The sequence below is a fragment of the Callorhinus ursinus genome, unplaced genomic scaffold (genome assembly GCF_003265705.2).
Source record: "Callorhinus ursinus isolate GAN/ISIS: 27379988/994484 unplaced genomic scaffold, GSC_fseal_2.0 scaffold25, whole genome shotgun sequence".
NCBI classification, from domain to species: Eukaryota; Metazoa; Chordata; class Mammalia; order Carnivora; family Otariidae; genus Callorhinus; species Callorhinus ursinus.
Genome location: NW_027397087.1, coordinates 13055940 through 13065526, shown reverse-complemented (window position 1 = coordinate 13065526; position 9587 = coordinate 13055940).

The following is a 9587-nucleotide window of genomic DNA, read 5'->3' as shown; positions in this document are numbered from 1 at the left end:
CACACAATATGTGACATTCGATGGAACCCTCAGAGAAGTATTGCATGACTCAGAATTTTCACTTCCAGGTATATGACTAAGAAATCTGATAACATGAGTTTACCCAAAAACATGTACACAAATATCTGTACAGCATTATTTATAGTAGCCATAAAGTAGAAATAACCCAAATGACCATCTACTGATGAATGGATAAACAAAATGGGGTATATACATATGGTAGAATGTTATCCACCTTAAAAAAGAATGAAATTCTGATATATGATACAACATAGATGAACCTTGAAAGTATGCTATGTAAAAGAAAGCAGACACAAAAGGCCATATGTTAGGAGTCCATTTATATGGAACTTCCATAACAGGGACATTGGTTTACACAGATGATAAATCATTGCCAGGGGTTGTTTGAAGGTAGAAATGTGAAGTTACTACTACACAGTATGGAGTCGGGAGTTTCTTTTTGGGGGTGATGAAAATTTTCTGAAATTGATAGTGATGGTGGTTACATAATCTCATGAATATATCAAAAAAAACCCCACTGAATTGTACACTTTAAAAGAGTAAATTTTACAATATGTGAATTATGTCTCAATAAAACAGAAACCTTTGCATTATTAGAAGGATTAAATTAGCTCTAGACTAAAGAGAGCCCTGATTCATCCTAACAAAACTTAATAGCAAACCTTGGGCTATGACCTAATGAGGAGCTTAGCAAATTCTTTTTCCACAAAAGCAACTATAAATCTGAGAAAAATTGACAAAAACAACAATTTCAGTGCTCTGAAAAATCAATCAAAACAATCAACAGTAAGAGAAGTATTTATGCTTTTACAGCTATTGAGTTTCATTAAAGAAGAATAGGGATCTATGGTGTTCTGACCTGGGGCTGCTCTCTTCCTCTTAGCTTGGCTAGTGCAGAAGTTCAACCAGGGCAGGGCAGGTGATGAATAGTAACAGATCTCTTCTGCCATCAAAGGGACTCTCTTGATTTGTAACAGTGAGCATTGCCCATGCCCTATGGCACTAACAGTAGACTTGTCCTCTCAGACTCAGGTGAGTCTGGGGACACCAATTAGGTCAGCTCTATTACCCAGAGGTTATAGGTTTATTTAGTTTGGACATGCATATGCACAGCCCAGAACTGTCAGCAGAGGACACGAGCCTTACTGATGCAAAGTGTTTGAGAACAACTTCTGTCCAGTTATTAGCCAAACATTAAATGAGATGGTTATGGGAAAAGCCTTTAGGAAGTCATGCTTTAAAGAAAAACATTAAAAAAACTGAGCAGAGACATCAGAGATTTTGGAGCACAGAGTAGACATGTTTTTACAGATTTATTACAGGCAAACAACTAAACAAACAAGAAACAACAATAATGATCTTTGGGGAGGAAGATTAGAATCCATAGTTGCCATAATACATTATGAAAAATGTCCAGTTTGGGGGAAAATATGAGATGCAAAAAAAATTAGGAGTGTGACTTACATTATGGAGGAAAAGAGACAAAACTCTCTTGAGTATATCTAGTTGTTATATTTGGCAGACTTCTATTCCCCTATTGTAAAAATGTCCAAACAAGTAAAGGAAATCATGTTTAAAGGGGTAAAAGAAAGTATGACAACAATGAATTGTCTAATAGGGAATTAATAAATAAATAGGTCTAAACAAATAAATCTAACTGATATTTCGACAAAAGCGAAAACAGCAATTCAGTGGAGCAAGGTTAGACTTTTCAACAAATGATACTATAACTTGGACATCAATGGCCTTTTCTCAACAAAACCTAACACATTACATCAAAATTAACTCAAATGGACCATAAACTTAAATGGGAAACCATAAAACTTTTAGGAAAAGAAGACATGGGGTGAAATCTTGAAGTCTGAGCTAGGCAAAGAATTCTTATACTTAATACTAAAGCATAATGCATAAAATTAAAAGTGATGACTTGAACCTTATCAAAATGAAAAAGGTTTGCTCCTGGGGATGCCTAGGTGGCTCAATCAGTTAAACATCAGCCTTCGGCTCAGGTCATGATCCCAGGGTCCTGGGATGGAGCCCAACGTTGGGCTCCCTGCTTAGTGGGTAGTCCTCTTCTCCCTAGCCCTCTGCCCCTTCCCCTGGCTTGTGCTCTATCTCAAATAAATAAATAATAAAATCTTTTAAAAAATTAAAGAAAAAGGTTTGCTCTTTGAAGTTATTTAAAGAGAAAAAAGACTCAGATATGAGGCAGAAGAAAATATTTGCAAACTACATATCTCGATTAAAAAAAAGAGTTGTATATAGAATATCTGAAGTACTCTAATAACTCAACAGGAATAAAACTAATGATCCAATTGGAAAATAGTCAAAAGGCTTGAATAAACACTTCACTGATAAGGACATACAGATGGCAAATAAGCACACAAAAAGGTGTTCAACACCATTAGCCATAGGGAAGTGCAGATTAAAACCACAAAGAAATACTGCTACACACCTAGAACTATACCTAACATAAAAATAGTGACATCAGATGCTACCAAAGGTGTGGAGAAAATGTATATATTGCTAGGGAGTATCCAAAATGGTATATCTACTCTAAGAAACAGTTTGGCAGTTTTTTATACAGTTAAACTTGCAATTACCATATGACCCCGTAATTGTGCTTTTGGGCATTTATTCCAGAGTACTGAAAACTTAAGTTCATATAAAAATCTATAATAAATGGTTATAGTAACTTTATTTGTAAGAACCCCAAACTGGAATAAGCCCAGATCTCCTTAAACAAGTGATTGATTAAACAAATTTTGACAGATCCATGCTAAGGAATATTACTCAGCAATAGCAAGCATAAACTACTAATACATGCAACAACTTGGATGATTCTCCTGGGAATTAATATTGAATTTAAAAAGTCAATGTCAAAAGGTTATATATTATATGATTTCAGTTTTATAAAATTTTTGAAGTGATACAGTTTTAGAAATGATGAACAGATTATGGTTCTGAGGCACTAAGGAAGTAGTAGAGGCAAGAAAGAAATGGATGTGGCATGACAGGGCAAACACGAAGGAGTTCATGTGGTAATAGGAACGGTCTGTGTCTTGACTGTATTATTGATGTCAGTATGCTGGTTGTGATATCATAATATAGTTCTCAAGATGTTAACCTTTGGAGGAAAATGGTAAAGGGGATCTCCAAATGTACACTGTGAGGGAAAATTTCATTGAGCTAGTCCAGTCAAGTCACTAAGTAAATAAGCAAGTACACAATAATAACAATATGCCTCAGGAGGGTGTGGATTATATTAATAGAAAAATAGCAAAACTCTAATTTTCAAAAAATAATTTTGAATCATAAAAAGGAAATATCAGAAACATGTGACCCATAACACAGGAATAAATAAGGCAACAGAAACTTATTTTGAGATGGTCTACATTTTGGACTCAATAGAAAATAACTTCAAAGCAGCTATAATATATACCTTCAAACAACTAAGGACAAGCATGCATAGAAAATTAAAGTATGAGAAAAAATGTTTCACAAAATAAACAATATAAATAGAGATAAAAATTATACACATGATCCATAAAGAAGTTCTGGAGTTAAAAAATACACTAAGGACATGAAACATTCATTAGAGGGGCTCAACAGTAGATTTGAAGTGGCAGGAAAAAGAATCAGTGGACTTGAAGATAGATCATTTCACATATCCAGTCTAAAGAATAAAAAGGAAAAGGAAAAGAAAAAGAAACAGATTTTTCAGAAACCTTTAGGAAACCATCAAATGTAACCACATTAATATAAAGGAAGTTTCAAAAGAAGACAGAGAGGGACAGAAAAAATATTTAAAGAAATAATTGCTGAAAACTTCATAAGTGTGATAAAAATTTAATATGTATATTCAAGCAGCTCAACAAACTTCAAATGGAATAAACTCAAAGGGATGAACACCCAGATACATCATAGTCAAACTCAAAAGCCAAAGCTATAAATAGAATCTTGAAAGCAGCAAGAAAAATGTCAACTTTTCATGTACCAATATTCATCATGGAAATTAGCATCTGACTTCTCATCGGGAATTGTGGAGGACAGAAGTCCGTGGGATAATATATTTAAAGTGATGAAATAAAACCTCTGTCAACCAAGAATTGTATATCTAGCAAAACTATTCATCAAAAAACAAAATTGAAATTAAGACATTCCCAGATAAACAAAAGTAAAAATAGATGATAATTTGTTACTAGCATACCTGCCCTAAATAGAGTCCGTCTGGTCGATATGAAGGGCAATCAACAAAAGCTCAAACCTAAAGGGAGAAATAACGAACACTGGTAAAGACACATACAGAGGTAAATATAAAAGAGAGTAAGCATGTAATTTTTGTAACTTGTTTCTTATCTTAAAAGACAACTGTTGTAAGTAATGGCTATAAAACAGTGAGGTGGGCTTATGATGTGTAAATATTGCAATTTGTAATATCATATAATAGTACAAAGGGGGGATGAGGGAACAGAGCTACATGGAGCAACGTTTTTGTTACACCATTGAAATTAAGCTGATATTGTTTGAGGGGAAGATGTTAGTTATAAAATGCATGGCAATCAATAAGAAAATAGCTCAAACATAATAAAAGAAAGAGAATTAAAGTAGTTTATTGGAATAATGTCTTTCATGCAAAAGATAGAGGATCAAAAAAAAATACAAGGCACACAGAAAACAAAGAAAAATGTGATAACTACCTCATGGTCCTGAAACTGAAGACTAAAATTTAGGGAACATAGAGGTGAAACTATATGGTTAACTGATCTCTCTCTGTAGTCATGGACATAATGCCGATGCATTGCTTAGTGAGTATACAAAACACATCTTAACTGATTTGCTAAGTACCTGAAAATTATGAGCATAGTGACAGACTATTTATTTATAATCCCCAAATGGCACATATGAAAAGCCTGCTTATAAATGTTCCATAAGGGGAAGGCAGCTCATTTTCTAGTCACTGTATTATTCCCAGTTGGGTTGTCTTTGGGTCAATTCTTCAGGTGAATTTTCCAGTATAAAATTTTTTTTAATAAAATCATTCGAGAAGCATTTTGTGAAAGCACCATTTGGATTATAACTTTCCCTGAGCCTGTATCAGCAGGAAAATGCATTTGGAAAGAGCTGGAATATGGACCACCAACTTTTCTCTATATTCATACTGAGTGTCGTATCTGTGCTTATGAAATTTTTGATAGGAAGCTTTAAGATATGTTAAATAACTTGGCAAAGGAAACCTGTGAACCTGAGTAGAACGAGTCAGTTTAACTCATTTAAGTCACATTTGTCTGAAAATACCTAAGCAATGCAGAAGGAACATAATATACTCCTGCCCTTCACTTACTAACATGATGTTCTTGACCTGTCCTTGGTCGATTAATGGACAGGCAGAGCAAAAAGGAAAGACTGAGTATGAAATGGAGGCTACAGAGTTGTTAGGGCTTAGCGTGTAATCCTACTTCACAACCTGGGGCCAGCATCAAATTTCCTAAGTCTAAATCTTATATGACCTTGAGCAAGTGCCTAACTCTTTAGACCTCATCAGTGTAATAGGGATGAAAATAAAAGTACCTGGGAAGGTTGTGGGAGGGTCAAAATGATCTAATTACACGTAATACAACACAGGGCTTGCCTCACAGGAACTTTTAAATATCAGATATTGCTGTTGCTGTTATTATGTTGCTATTATTATTATCATCCTAGTTTCATAATCCCTAATTCAAAATTCTGATATTGCAAAAGCTCTGGAAACCAAAATCTTTTTCATATGACTTAAATAAATAGCCCAGTCAAAAGAAACTCAAAAATGCAGGCCCAGCACAGCACTAAAAAAAGACCCAGTAATCTCTTTTTGCCTATCTCCAAGTTTTGGTTAAATTCTGACAGTCTTGATCTCTGTAAAATAATTTTACTTGCTCGTCAGGAGAATATGACAGTGACTGGAAATATTCCCACATGCCCATAAACATCCCACAATGCACAAGAGAGCCCCCCGCAACAAAATGTCGGTAGTGCCGGCTGATTTGAGAAACCCTGCTCCAAGGAGAAGAGGTTAACTTAAACATTTTCATACAATAAAAGTAAAAATAATTTCTTACTGGTGGAAAAAATAACTCCAAAGTTACAATTTATTGCCCTGTTGAACATCAGCTTTCCATCTAACACGGCAGTCTCATCCTTACAGTTCTTTGTTAAATTGCATATAAATCTCTATCTCCGCAAATGTATTTGGAACTCGTTTCTTGCTGGGTTTTTCATGACTTAAAATCTTTGACATGTATTCCTTCTATACTTACATGTTGGCTATGCTTTTTAATCTTTTAAAAGTTATATTTTAATAACAGAAGACTAGCTAGAAAAATAGATAATTTGGAAAACTTTGTATTTAAAATTAATTTAAAATTAATTCATTTCTTGGCTTTTACAGAGAGGGTGAGATGTCAGTCATGCCATAATCAGTGTAGGAAATCCATCAAGCTTACATAGCTTGCTCTTCAACAGTCATTTCTGGGGTCTCAGAGATGCCCTTGCTAATTAGATTCTGTTATTCTTTGATTAAGCTCACCTTCCTACTTAGTAACCACCCCATACTTTTCTCCTGTAGAGATGTCTTCTTTTTTTCCAGAATGATTTCCTTCTTAATTCTAAACTGAATTTCAGCTAAAATTGAATCTACTACCTGTATTTTGGCTCTTTCTTCATCCTGGTCTCCTGAGAAATATAATTTTCGCCAATATGTGAGATTTCTTTTGCTTGAAAAAGACCCTTTGTCCCATGCCCGAAGGTTTTAAAGTTGTCTGAAGCCTTTACCTGAGTCTCCAGAAGAATCATGTTAACACATAATAGGCCTTAAGTAGGACCCGATCTGCCAAGCTGAGAGCTTAAGCCACCTGAAATCTGCAGTGATTTTATAGAACAAAATTAACAAAATGAAACCACATAAATACATTGTTTTCTTTAATTTTTTTAGTGTTATGTTAATCACCATACATTACATCATTAGTTTTTGATGTAGTGTTCCAAGATTCATTGTTTGTGCATAACACCCAGTGCTCCACGCAGAACATGCCCTCTTTAACCCATCGCTAGGCTAACCCACCCCCCTCCCCTCTAGAATCCACAGTTTGTTTTTCAGAGTCCATCATCTCTCATGGTTCATCTCTCCCTCCGATTACCCCCCCTTCATTCTTCCCCTCCTGCTATCTTCTCCTTCTTTTCTTTTTCTTAACATATATTGCATTATTTCTTTCAGAGGTACAGATCTGTGATTCAACAGTCTTGCACAATTCACAGCACTCACCATAGCACATACCCTCCCCAATGTCTATCACCCAGCCACCAAATCCCTCCCACCCCCCACCACTCCAGCAACCCTCAGGTTGTTACCTGAGATTAAGAATTCCTCATATCAGTGAGATCGTATGATACATGTCTTTCTCTGATTGGCTTATTTCACTCAGCATAACACCACCCAGTTCCATCCATGTCATTGCAAATGGCAAGGTCTCATTCGTTATGATGGCTGCATAATATTCCATTGTATATATATATATACCACATCTTCTTATCCCTTCATCTGTTGATGGATATCTTGGTTCTTTCCAAAGTTTGGCTACTGTGGACATTCCTGCTATAAACATTGAGGTGCACATACCACTTTGGATCCCTACAATTGTATCTTTGGGGTAAATACCCAGTAGTGCAATTGCTGCATTGTATGGTAACTCTATTTTCAACTTTTTCAGGAACCTCCATACTGTTTTCCAGAGTGGCTGCACCAGCCTGCATTCCCGCCAACAGTGTAGGAGGGTTCCCCTTTCTCCGCATCCCCGCCAACATCTGTCGTTTCCTGACTTGTTAATTTTAGCCATTCTGACTGGTGTGAGGTGGGATCTCATTGAAGTTTTGATTTGGATTTCCCTGATACCGAGCGATGTTGAGCACTTTTCATCTGTCTGTTGGCCATTTGGATGTCTTCTTTGGAACAATGTCTGTTCGTGTCTTCTGCCCATTTCTTGATTGGCTTATTTGTTCTTTGGGTGTGGAGTTTGATAAGTTCTTTATAGATTTTGGATACTAGCCCTTTATCTGATATGTCATTTGCAAATATCTTGTCCCATTCTGTCAGTTGTCTTTTGGTTTTCTTGACTGTTTCCTTTGCTGTGCAAAAGCTTTTCATCTTGATGAAGTCCAATAGTTCATTTTTGCCCTTGCTTCCCTTGCCTTTGGCAATATTTCTAGGAAGAAGTTGCTGCGGCTGAGGTCGAAGAGGTGGCTGCTTGTGTTCTCCTTTAGGATTTTGATGGACTCCTGTCTCCCGTTTAGGTCTTTCAACCATTTAGAGTCTATTTTTGTGTGTGGTGTAAGGAAATGGTCCAGTTTCATTCTTCTGCATGTGGCTGTCCAATTTTTCCAACACCGTTTGTTGAAGAGACTGTCTTTTTGCCATTGGACATTCTTTCCTGCTTTGTCAAAGATGAGTTGACCATAGAGTTGAGGGTCCATTATGGGCTCTCTATATTGTTCTATTGATCTGTGTGTCTGTTTTTGTGCCAGTACCATACTGTCTTGATGATGACAGCCTTGTAATAGAGCTGGAAGTCCGGAATTGTGATGCCACCAGCTATGCTTTTCTTTGTCAACATTCCTCTGGCTATTCGGGGTCTCTTCTGGTTCCATACAAATTTTAGGATTATTTGTTCCATTTCTTTGAAAAAGGTGGATGGTATTTTGATGGGGATTGCATTGAATGTGTAGATTGCTCTAGGTAGCATTGACATCTTCACAATATTTGTTCTTCCAATCCATGATATGGAACGTTTTTCCATTTCCTTGTGTCTTCCTCAATTTCTTTCATGAGTATTTTATAGTTTTCTGAGTACAGATCCTTTGCCTCTTTGGTTAAATTTATTCCTAGGTATCTTATGGTTTTGGGTGCAATTGTAAATGGGATCGACTCCTTAATTTCTCTCTCTTCTGTCTTGTTGTTGGTATATAGGAATGCCACTGATTTCTGTGCATTGATTTTATATCCTGCCACTTTACTGAATTCCTGGATGAGTTCTAGCAGTTTTGGGGTGGAGTATTTTGGGTTTTCCACATACAGTGTCATATCATCTGCAAAGAGTGAGAGTTTGACTTCCTCTTTGCCGATTTGAAATCCTTTGATTTCTTTTTGTTGTCTGATTGCTATGGCTAGGACTTCTAATACTCAAGAAACAAGAAAGGTCTCAAATACACAACCTAACCCTACACCTAAAGGAGCTGGAGAAAGAACAGCAAATAAAGCCTAAACCCAGCAGGAGAAGAGAAATAAGAAAGATCAGAGCAGAAATCAATGAACTAGAAATGAAAAGAACAGTAGAACAGACCAACAAAACTAGGAGCTGGTTCTTTGAAAGAATTAACAAGATTGATAAACCCCTGGCCAGACTTATCAAAAAGAAAAGAGAAGGGACCCAAATCAATAAAATCATGAATGAAAGAGGAGAGATCACAACCAACACCAAAGAAATACAAACAATTATAAGAACATATTATGAGCAACTCTATGCCAGCAAATTAGA